Genomic DNA, 12,477 nt, shown 5'->3' on the forward strand with positions numbered 1-12,477 from the left:
TGTTTTCCCTTTCTGGGGCTGAGACCCCGTGACGACACGGGGATGGGTAAGAAATCACTGCCTGCATGAACCTGCAGCCGGGCCACCGCTTCTGGGGCCCCTTCCGCCTGTCCCAGCCCAGGCACATCCCATCATCCTGGTTTGGTGCTGCTGAGAAGGCTCTAATGTTCCTTAGCTGTATCTTCTGGTGGTTTGTACCTGGGTTTTTTTGTGTTTTTTTTTTCAAATTCAATTTTTTTAATGTTTATTCATGAGACAGAGAGAAACAGAACATGAGCAGGGGAGGGGCAGAGAGGGAGACACAGAATCCACAGCGGGCTCCAGGCTCCGAGCTGTCGGCACAGAGCCTGACGTGGGGCTCGAACTCACAAACCATGAGATCATGACCTGAGCCGAAGCCGGACACTCAACCCACTGAGCCACCCAGGCGCCCCTGGTGGTTTGTATCTGTCCCCCCAGCTCGGCTGGAAAACTCCTGTAAGGCTGGTACACTATTCAGTAAAAAAGTCACCTGGCTTCGGGGGGAGTTAGTTACACTCTCCATCAGCGGAATGTCCAAATTATGCCTGTTTGCCTGTTTAAGAACGAAAGCTTTAAGAAAAATTAACCACGGACGGAAATCTCTCTGAACGTTTCCTGCACGTGATTCCCTCCCCAAAGAGAACACTTGGAATACGTGTATTCCTTTGCTCCCAGCTCAAGCTCACCGTCATGGAGCCCAGCCACCCCTCTCCTCACGGTGCCCCGTCTCCACGCTCGCGGGTGGCCCGGCACAGGCTGTTGGCGCACGGCCCCCGGCCCGCGTGTGACGCTGCTCGGCTCTCATGTTCCTGGGGCACCAACTCCACCTGTCCACCGGGCCGTCCGTGTGGCATCCCCGGGCACCTGTGCCCACTCGGCTCCTCCCCTCCAGTCTCGTCGCCAACGGGGAGAAAAGCAAATGACCGAGCTCGTTCAAGATTTAAAAGCCTTTAAGTAGAGCAGCAGGCCCCAGCAGCTTCCCTGTGAGCTAAGAACATACACTTTAGCACACGGACCTGGCATCCATCTTGCATAGCCCATAGCCGCTGTGCTTTTTTTCTTCGTTTATTTAATAAATATTGATAAACCAGGCCCTCCTCTAGACAGTAGGGGATAAAGAGGGGAAGAAAACAGATAAAGACCCTGCCTTTATGAATGGCTCACATTCCAGCGAGGGGAGGGACGTTAAGTGATAACCTACAGAGTGCTTCGGCGGGTGGTGAGCACACAGGAAACGGGACTAACGAGAAAGAGGGACACGGCGACAGCAGCCAGCAGACGCGGGAGTGGAGGGCGGGGCCAACCGCGGACACCCGCGCGAGAACGGCCGGCACAGGCCTCCTGCTCGCGGGAGGCCGTCAGAGGTGGGAGCAGCCGGGTCCTGCAGGCCACGCCGGTGACTCGACTCGGGCTTTCCGCAGAGGCGTCACGTGATAGCGCATGGTTCCAAAGGATCCCTCTGGCTGCCAGGCGGAAAGCAGCTTGAGGGAACAGCAGGTGCCTGGAAAGCGGCTCAGACACGGGGTGTGGATCGGCCCGTGGGGCGGCCGCGTTCCAGGTGTATTTAGCAGACAGACCCAGGAGGGCTGCTGACTTGCGGACTGTGGGGTCAGGGAGGAAGGGAACGGACCACAAGGGTGTGTCACGATCACTGAAAGAACTAAGCGGTTCTTCACTGACACCCGTTGAAGACGCCCAGTGGGTATCCAAGAGGAGGGATCGGTAAGCAGGCGTGCGCTGTGGGATCCCAGGGCATGTTCTCAGCCAAAGTGGCAGGGAAAGCCGGGACGCTGAGAAAGTTGCAGGGCAGAGACCACCTGGGTGGGTCCTGGGGGCTCCTGCACTGGGACTTCTGGGAGGCGGCAGGCGGCCGGGGTCCCAGAGGTAAATGGCGGTGACATTGAAGAAGAGCCAGCAGAAGGGGGCCCTTGATACAAGGGGAAGAGACGGTTTCAAGGAGGAAAGAAGAACCCCCTAAGCGGAGGCTGGGGGCCGACCCGGGAGCCAGCAGCATGAAGGGCGTCCGTGGTGTAGACGCAGTTTCGGGGATGGAGACAGAACTCAAGGAGAGCACAGACAGCAGTGTGGACGTGCAGAGTATGAAAGGAAGGGAGGAGCCAAGGAGGGCCGGAGAGGGGCGGGGGGCGGAGGGAGACTCCAGGATGCGAGAGACAATGCCGTGTTGGTACGCCCAGGGGAAGATCCGCGGGCAGGGAGGCATCCACCCGGCAGAGGAAAGACAAGATTGGACTAGAAGGTGGGGCGAGGTGCCCAGGAGAGGGGGCTCATGCTGACAGCAGCGTCATCCACTGTGGGAAGGCAGGGAGCGAGGACACCGGTGCCAGCGGTTAAGGCTAAGGCTAAGCAAGCCCCCCTCCGCCGGCTGTCTTGTCATTGCGTGCACAGCTGACAGTGAGCCAGCTAGAGCTGGGGAGGGAAGGGGCTGGCGAAGAGCCATCGGTGGAGAAGGAAAGCAAGCGTCCTAAGGAAAGGTGGGCTGCCTTGCCAGGCAGCACGAAGGACCCACCTGAAGCCAGTGGCTTGCTTTCTGAGAGCCACACTCCTGGGGACAGGCGGGCGGAGACAGGGAGTGGCTACTCTTCCAAGCAAGCAAGAGAAGAGCCTGGAAGGGAAATGAGCCGAGCAGGGTGGAGGGAAGCAGGGCTTTCTTCAAGGTCTTCTGTGCGGATGAGAAGAAAGTGAAGAAAATATCTAGAGACAAGGCGAAGCTATCCGAGATTTTGGAGATGGTTATGGGCTCCAGAAGGCACATCCGGGAGATGTGGGAAGCTGGGGGAGGAGGGAGGTTGTAAGGGGGTTCAGAGCCGAGGGTCCGCAAAGAGCTGGCCTCCCGGTTCGCGGTGCGAAAGGAAAATGCAGGCCACTCGCCAGGAGTCATTGAGAAGTTCAAGATGGCAGCCTCAGGGCGTTAAAGTTCATTGTGTGCGCAGGGCCCCGTTGTGTGCCTTGTCGTGTGTGTGACCCCCAACGAGGACCACACGGGGCGCCGTGCCCATGAGAGGGGTCCAGGGAGCCAGCCCTGCTCCTGGGTTCCAAAAGTCCTGGGTCATGGGGTGAGAGATGACCCGGGTGCCCACAGCTTCCTCGGTGGCTCATAAACAGGAGCATCAGGTCTGATCAGACGACCCCGACTTGCCCCAAACAGTGCAGCAGCGAGTAGGCGAGGACGGGAGGGGCCGGCAGAGAGGTCTTGCCAGGAAGGCTGGGTGCGTGGCCAGGACTCGCACATGACTCCGCTGGCGGAGGCTCGAACTCGGGGCGGGAAGGATGGTGATGCTCTGAACCCAGGGACGCCCCCAGAAAGCAGGGGCTTCCCTCTCTGTCCACACCGCGTGACAAGCGGATGAGGTTGTGGAGGCCGGGCCTGGAAGTGGTGCTTTGTCCTTCCTCCTTCCTGGTCCCCAGCGCTCCCGGCACGGCCCTGCTCACCGGGCACAGTGTGAGCACCACGAGCTTTAGCGCAGCGGCTGGGCTCCCGACCGCCCCGCAGGTCCTTACCGTCAGGGCAGGTGGGGGCTGAGTCATCACGGCGGCTCCCGAGCGTCACAGCCGGGCTGTCCGGTTACAGGAATCCTCTTTTGCACCTCGGGGCAGAGGCGTTCGGGACAAAAGGTCAGGAGCAGGTGGGCAGCTCCGGGCGATTTCGGAACAGCTGTCCTGGCCGGGGACCCACCGGGGCGGCACGTCTACCTGGGCTTGAATCTGGGCTCCGCCACTGCCCTCCCGTGTGTCCTAGTTACCAGGCCACTCCATGAGTCAGTGCGCTTCACGGCCGGATCAGAGGATTAAATGAAAATAAGAGAACGTGTGTCCGTTCTGGAAGGTGATCGACACGGTAACTGTGAGCATCACTGGGTTCCCCGGCGCAGAAGGGGTGGTCCTGCTGTAATAGGAAGTGCTCTCCTCTCCGCCACCACCAGGCGCCCCACTGGCCCATCAGGGGAAGGACAGAGTCGCTGTCCCCTCCCACACAGGCTACGGGTGTTGTTCTGGGAGCCCTGACTTGACTCTGTCAAGTGCTCAGCTCAGGGACCGGGGCTACCTGAGTTCTAACTGACTTTCCTGCTGCGGGATGGTTTGTATTTATGACGCGTTAATGCCACTCACCAATCCGGAGCACTAATGCAATCAATTTGTGTAAGTAATGAAAACAATTTACGTTACAAATGGCTAATTACGTGACACTTGGAGAATTAAACATTGAGAACATGAAATTCAATAATGCATACCTCTGATACCCAATTTACTGCCAAAAGTGGAGGCTGAGGACGGATTTTAAACCAAGGAGATCTGGTCGGTGATGGTCACACAGGGCCGAGAGCTGTTTCCTTTTCCCCAAGCCACTCCTGCAACCCCCAGGGAGCAGAGGCTTGGGCACTAGAAGGAGCGTGTGTTCCGGCACGATGCAGAATTGGGTTCTAATTCACACTCCACCGGCCTCCTGCTGTGTACCCTGCGGGAAGAACGTAAGTTTCGGAGTCCCGATTCGCTCCCGCATCCACTGTGGAAGGTTACTGGGAAGATTGCCGGGTCCTGTCTGAAAGTACAGTGTCTCATCCACAGTAGGAATGTGGTGGATGTGAGTGCTCTTCTCTCCGGGATAAGAGCTTCGGAGCAAAGAACGCTTTGTTGTCTGCACGGTACACGTGCGCACCCGGGGCCAGGGGATGGAGGAAAGTTGGGATCCGGGTCAAACTGCGTGAAGGCTACCATCAAAGGCAGGAGGGGAAAAGGCCATATGAGAAGGGAGTGTGCCTCATTTTCCCACGGCTGCTTAAACTTCGTAGAAGACAACACACTTTTACTTTTTAGAGATGCTGTGTTTTTAAGCCGGTTTTAGGACCACAGCAAAATTGAGAAGAAGGCGCAGACAGTTCCCACGTACCCTCTGCCCCCACACGTCCAAGCCTCACCCACCATCGGCATCCTCCCCGCAAGGTGGGACATTTGTTCCATCATGAAGGTCATAACCCCCCGAAACCCCACAGTGTTCAACGGCAGCCATTCGTGGCGTCGGCCACTCTCGGGTTTGCACACCTGGGTGCGGACGCGTATCCACCATTACGGCATCGCACAGAAGGGTTCTGCTGCTTCCAAAACCTGTACTCCACCCATTCAGCCCACCCTATCACGCCCAAACCCTGGCAACCGCTGACCTTTCTATAGACTCCGCAGGCTTGCCTTTTTCATAATGACACGGACTGGGAATCTTACAGCTTGTAGCCTTTTCGGACTGGCTTCTATCACTTAGTCAAGTGCATTCAAGTTTCCTCTGTGTCCTCTCATGGCGTGTAGCTCATTTCTGTTTAGTGCTGAATAAGATTCCATTGTCTGGAAGGACCACGGTTCGTTCATCCATTCACCAACCGAAGGACATCTTGGTAGCCTCCGAGTTCTGGCAATTATGAACACAGCTGCTCTACACATCCATGTGCAGCTTTGTGCATGGACTTAAGTTTTCAACTCCTTTTTGTAAATACCAAGGAGTGAGGTTGCCGGAACATATGATAAGAGTGTGTTTGGTTTTGCACAGTGTCGCCAAGCTGTCTTTCAAACTGGCGGGACCGTGCCGCGTCCCCAGCAGCGATGGATGGGAGCTCCCGTGCTACACGTGCTCGCCAGCATTTGGTGTTGTCAGCGTTTTGGGTTTTGACCGTTCCAATAGATACGTAGTGATATATCATTATCGTTTTACTTCGCATCTCCCTGATGACATATGACGCAGAGCATCTTTTCATGTGCTTACCTGCCATCTGTCTATCTGCTTTGGTGAGGGATCTGTTGAGGTCTTTTTAAGGGTGTTTGTTCTCTCATTGCTAAGTTTTGAGTGTTCTTTGTGTGTTGTAGAGAACAGTCCTTTCTCGGATGTGTCTTTGGCTAGCATTTCCTCCCAGTCTGTGACTCGCCTGATTATTCACTTGACATTGTTTTGCAGAGCAGAATAATTTAATTTTAATGAAGTGCAGCTTATCACGTATTTCTTTCATGGATCACGCCTTCTCCCTTACATCTGAAACGTCATCACCACACCCCAAATCTTCCAGGATTTCTGTAGGTTATCTTCTAACAGTTTTACGGTTTTGCATTTCACATTTGGGTCTGTGTTCTCTTTCGAGTTAATGTTCGTGAAGGAGGTAAGATCTGTGTTTAAATACATTTTTCTGCATGTGGGCGTCCAGTTGACCCTACACCATTTGTTGAAAACAGAGCAGGAGACACTGCCTTCGCCCCATTGTATTGCCTTTGCTCCTTGGTCAGAGATCAGTCGCCTTAAATGAGTGGATGTGTTTCTGGGCTCAGTGTTCTGTCCCCCTGACCTGTTTGTCCATAGTCTCACCAACACCACATCTCCTGATGACTGTAGCTCTGTATTAAGTCTTGAGGTTGGATAGTGTCCCTTCTCCCACTTTGTGCCATAGTATAGACGCTGAGTAGACAGAAGAAATTAAAGATAAGTGTTAAATTTCTTAAAGCAACACTGGAAACACAACACAAGGAGTTATAGTCTAAAGGCAGCAGCTGAGTTATCATCGACTACTTAAAATAAATAAATAACCTGAGAAAAGGGAGACAAAAGGAACAGAGAAGCAAAATAAAAGAGGTGGGGAAAATATATAACAAATGGTAGGCTTATAACTTGCTATCAAATAAGCTAAAATGTAAATATACTAATTCCAATCAAAAGACAAAAGTTATCAGACAATAAAAAAGCAAGAGCCAACAGTGTGTGGCTATAAGTGACACACATTACGTGCAAAGGACAGGATGGATGGAAAGTAAAGGGGGACCCAACACGACTGTGCACAAGGCACAAGCTCGTGGAGATCCATCACTATCAGTCAGAGTAGACTTCGAGGCAAACAGACAGAGGCAAAGAACAAAATTCCCAATGAAAAAAAAGTTAATGGTCAGGGAAGACAAATGTTCCCAAATGCAGATGTCCCTAGTAACATAGCTGCAGATATGTTAGAGCAAACGTGCCCGAGCTCAAGGCATGAACAGAAAACTCAGCATCACAGTATGTTTTCACACTCGCCCATTCTAGGAAGTTCAAGATCTGGCAGAGCTGATCTATGATCGCACGGTTGTCTGAGGGAATGGTAACAGATTGGAAGAGGCATGAGAGAACTTTCTGAGGAAATGAGCATATTCTATAGTTATATTTGATTATGTGAATACATATGTGTATATACTTGTCAAAACTCATCTAAGGGTATGTTCGACTTTCATAAAAGTCAAAGGAAAAGGAAAAGAATAGAAGATACTACGTAATAAAGTGTGGCTACCGTAACAAACACCGCAAACGAGAGGCTTAAACAACCGGTGTTTACGTTCTCAGTTCTGGAGGCTGGACGTCCAGGACCAGGGTGTCTGTGTGCCCTGAAAGCCTCTTCTCAGAGGACACCAGTCGTATTGGATTGGGACATCTTAATAACTTCATTTTACCTTCATCTCTATTTTCGAATACAGTCACATACTGAGGTTTCAGAGGTGAAAACGTCAGTGTATAAATTTGGGGGTAACGCAATTCAACCCGTAACACAGAGCATATAAACCATAATCCAGTAAGAATTCAGGAAAGGAGGCCTTGGTAATAACCCAACTTAACCCACCCAAATCACCACGTTGCGTGGCTTAAAAGAAAGCAACCCAAGTTAAACAGAAATTGGGAAAATATTCCTTTGAGATGAGCCCAAAGATATATATTTTTCCTTATATGGGCTTTTCTGTTTGGTTTCCTGATACTTTGGGGAGCCACAGGAATTTTCCAAAATCTGGATGGATCTTTCTTACCCTGGTAACGAGCTTTGCAGTTGTGGGTGTGAGGACTGCGGGGGGGGGGGGGGGGGCACTTATGGGAAGGCGTGCAAGCTGACAGAAGTGTGCTTGGGCACATGAAGGGCAAGCCTGGGCACAGGGGACGGCCAGGACGGGAGCCATCCTGGAGGACGGTTGTGGGTCTTCCTGCACAGCGACCTCCCTCCTTTACCAAACTCGATTTCTCTCCTCACGGATCCACTCGCTTCCCCCCGACACACACCAGCATTTCTCTCCCCTTTCCTGGGGCAGGAAAGCCATTCTACAGACACATGTTCCATGTGGGGGTGAGCAGTGCTCCCTGTCCGCATGTTCTGGGTTCCAGCTACTGCCCAGAAGACCGATGAATCAGACCCTTCTCTGTTAGCAGAAATAAAATCGTGGGTCGCATTCAGAAGGCAATCCCGGATGTGGAGCCCAGCTGCCAGAGAGGATTCTTTCTCCCATCTATAAACCTACCCAGCACAGGTGTTCTGCAGTGGGACCCTGGTTTGTAAATATTCAAGACTGCAGTGCTGACATCTTGGATCTTGTGACCAAACGCAGGCAGGCAAACCCCGGGGTAACTAATGCAGACACGTTCCACTGCCATAATTCCAAGCCGGTAAACAGGTCTGTACACAAGTACAGCATTTATTTAAATCAAGAGGTGTGTCACCTTTCAAAATATATCCCCTGCAAAAATCATTCCGTTGGTTATATTTCCCAAAACCGCTCCGACCCAAACTCTGTCCTCCCTCCCACGCCCGTTGGGATGGTTTCTCATCCTCGTGGGAGAGTAATGTCGTGAGACCCCATCCTGCACAGCGTGGATCTTACCTCCTAAGAGAGCAGGGGGCTGGGGGACGGCACAATGATATGTGAGGTGCACTACATGTAGGAAATCTAATGAAACCGGGGGCTCGGCCATTAACCTTCAAGGGAGAAAAGCTGGGCCCGGTGCTTTCGAAATTAGTGAGGCCAATATTTCACCATGACAAGCATTAGTAATGAATAATTAAGTGTTTAATATAATGTTGCTTTGGTGAAAAATGACAATTTTACAATTGATGGACCTAAACCCATTCTATATTATTATGTGGCATTAAAACATAGGGGCGGCGGTGCTAATGAAATAAAGGCTTTTCTGATGGCGGGGCCGGAGCGACTCTGAAGCTGAAAATCTTTTCAGAACCCCACCGTGACCCTGCTGGGAGAATTTCATGAAAAATTTAAGAGGGAAATTCACTCTGGAACAAGCTCACGTCTCACGCCAGCTTGCCTGAGGTCAAACAGTGTTTTTTCGATAATGCTCAGTTAATGTCACAGATATAAATCATTCAACAAATGCAGATGTGACCATATCCTGAAATGAAACTGTGGCATTCCTTCAAATCCTATTTTTATTAGGTGCCGGAGTTATTTAAAACAATTTAACAAATGCGTCCACGCATAACTTCCTATAAAAAATGTTTATTGCGAGAATTTTTTTTCCTTTCAGTAACTGCCACTCCTACTCGGAGGGGTCCCTCCATCACTCCGACTGTTCCAGAACCATGTTTGCCTGTGGACATGTCTGTCATTGGCAGCAATGCGCTTGCCAAGAATGAGCCCTACACTCTGAAAAGAAAAATTATATTTCAAAGATCCTTATTTCTTCCCAGCAACCTTTCTCTCAGTCAGGGGAAGAGTAATCTCTTTAATTTGCAGGAAGTGCTAATTAGAATCTGCATTTTTATCCGTTCATTCCAATGTCATCGAAAAGTGCAAAAGTTCTGGGGAAAGGTTTGATTAGGGCAACACTTAGCATAGAGAAATGAAGAGTTAGCCACAAGGAACCACACGAGAGAGTTCTACAGGGGGTAAATAAAAACGTGTTCACCATTTTCTTTGCACTCTTGCACTATAGCACCCAGTCCAGTGGAACCAGGCTCTCCCCTTCTCCCTGCCCCGTCTGCAGGCCAGATATCACCCAGGAAATTTCGGGCCCCAGGTTGAGGCTCAAAGATGCATTTGACAATGCGCTGACCATCAAATTATGGCCCAAGGACAGGGTGTCTTGCAAGATTTTCCTTGTTTAAGCCTCACTATAACCACACAGGTAGGTAGTCACATCTTACAGATTATGAAATAAGGCTCAAAGACATTAAGACTCCCCCCACCACCAAAAAAAGGGGAAAAAAAGAAAGAAAAGAAAAGAATCCCATAGGCAGAGCTACACTTTCCGCCCGACATATCCAACTCCAAATCAGGTACTTCCCAGCCAGTACAGTGGACTCGTCTACGCGAGTGCCGCCTACAAGACAAGGAAGGTTCTATTGACCCCGTAGAAATTAGGCCAAAAAGCGATCTCTCCCTTCTTACCAGAAGCAGCGATTCAGCGGCAAAAACAATGCAGTACAAAGCAGGACTCCTGGGTTCTGGCTGTAGACCCACCTTGTATTAACTCACATTAACTTGGGTGAGTCCTTGTAGGCTTTCTGGGTTCCAGCCCCCTGGTCACTAAAACAATGATAATTCTACTCATTCTGCTGCCTCTTGAAATAGTGAAATTCAAGTGAGATCGTGAGCGGGAAAACCCTCTGAAGCCTGTGGGGCCGGTGCTATTCTTAGGTAAGAATGATGGTGATCGCCTTCCTGAGGGAGCGAGGAGGATAGCCTGCTTCACGGGGATGAGAAGAAGCCTAGTTTCCCTGCAAGAGTCTAGAGAGATGGGAACAATAAAATGCACAAAGAGAAGGCACAACAAAGTCAAATGGCCTCTCTTCAGGTAACGGAGGATATAGCATGTGCTTCTGCACTCGTGTGGACCCCCCTCTAGGATTTCTTTCCCTGGGCGCCCAGGAGCCTCGCTGCCCGGCTCGTGCAGGCAGGTGTTCTGATCCGGGCTCATTTGTCTGCTTGCTCTCTGAATTTTAAAGAAGCTACCCGTAAATGTGAAGGCAGCATTTTTCTTAAAAAAAAAAATAAAAAAATACTGAAGTCAAATATAAAATATTTACTCCCAGGATGGAGACTGTTGGAGCCACTGGAGAAAACATTCTGCTTTTAGGAACCAAACTGTGTTAGCCACCTGGTTTCAAGAGTGATTTTTATTTATATTCATGAATACAAACAAAGAGTAGCAGTCTACGTTTTGCCCATCAGCTAGCAATTCTCTGGTCCTAACAGCTACATTAATATTCTAGACTCCACTTAGATCTCTCTAAAAGGGAGTCTGAACTAAGTATTACACTTTCTTCTGTGGAACATATGGCCTTAGTGATGTCCATAACGCCCTCCTCTATGGATCTCTGCAACTGGTAGAATTTCAATTGCCAGCCTTTCTCAGTGAACACAGATTACTCAACCACAGGGCAATTTATCTAGATTTATGATTCTGCCCTGTTCTCCAGGACCACGGAAAAATAAATGTGACCTTCTATTCACTTCCACTCGTGCACCTACTGGGGTGAAATGAAATAGTGTTTGCTGCACAATTAATAGTTGGGGTGGTCCCCCATATCTGCAAGGACTTTTGCAATCATCATGAAATTGTGTACACTCGAATTTAACAGGAGCCAAGTTAGCTCACGGGAGGCCAGCGAACAGGCAAAGTAACAGAAGAGTGATGGCTCTCCGGGACACTTGTTTCTAAACTCTCCAGTGGCCTATGAGGAGGGCTGGGTTTTCAGACATTGGCTGCTCACAGCTCTGGAGGCTGGAAGTCCAAGATCAAGGTGCTGACAGATTCAGTTCTTGGTGAAAATCCTCGTCCTGGAATACAGATGGCCACCTTCTCGTTGTAGCCTTGCATGGCACAGAGAAATCTGTCTGTCCTTCTTACAAGGGCACTAACCCATCCTGTGGCCCCACGCTCAAGATCTCACCTATCCCCCTCCCAACAGCCCCACGTCTAACATCATCCCACCGAGGGTTAGAGTTTCAACATATGAACTTTGGAGAGACACATTCAGTCCATAGCACTACATTTGTAAAACGAACACAAACCCCGTCCTCCTCATGCGACTAATACTGGGTTAGAGCGCTGAGTATAGTGAGGATGCAGAAAAACCCACATACGCTCCTCGTTTTTATCCATTTCTACTGACATCCAGTGTGGATTCTGAAACTGTGTTTGTATACGTATTTCTTATTGAAGACAAAGACTTCTTACTGGAGCCAGATGAACCCAGCAAACATCTAATCCAAGTTTATGATGAAAGTTAGGTAAGATTGTTTTCAGTTTACTTACTTATTTTGAGAGAGACAGAGACAGCATGAGTGGGGGAAGGAGCAGAGAGAGAGAGAGAGAGAGAGAGAGAGAGAGAGAATCCCAAGCAGGCTCTGAGCTGCCAGCTCAGAGGTCGACCGGGGCTCGAACTCACGAAACCGCGAGATCACAACCTGAGCTGAAACCAAGAGTCAGATGCTCAACCGACTGAGCCACCCAGGTGCCCCAAGGTTTTTTTTAAAAAACTTAAGCCCCATTCTTCATTTTGAATCATGGGGAGAAAAGTCTGTCTTCCATCTGTTACCTTAAAATTTTCCTCATTTTTCTTCTTTTAAAAATATCCGTGGCATTATTCCAACCACAGGGCAGAAGCTGTGTTATAAAAAGTCACGGAATGACCCGGAAGCTGAGAGATCTGAAGGTGA

The 12,477-nt window shown here is 50.3% G+C and overlaps 1 long non-coding RNA gene across 1 annotated transcript in view; it reads right to left on the reverse strand.

Annotated features, from left to right (window-relative positions):
- Positions 1 to 405: 405 nt before the first annotated feature.
- LOC123384647 overlaps positions 406 to 12,477 on the reverse strand; it is a 47,175-nt gene continuing 35,103 nt past the window's right edge. The window contains exons 4-5 of the long non-coding RNA XR_006596072.1: positions 5,199 to 6,469; positions 406 to 4,495 (exon numbers count right to left, since the gene is read on the reverse strand). This is a non-coding gene — a long non-coding RNA (uncharacterized LOC123384647). The remainder of the gene's footprint in view (positions 4,496 to 5,198; positions 6,470 to 12,477) is intronic.

This window comes from Felis catus, chromosome A3, assembly GCF_018350175.1.
Source record: "Felis catus isolate Fca126 chromosome A3, F.catus_Fca126_mat1.0, whole genome shotgun sequence".
NCBI classification, from domain to species: domain Eukaryota; kingdom Metazoa; phylum Chordata; class Mammalia; order Carnivora; family Felidae; genus Felis; species Felis catus.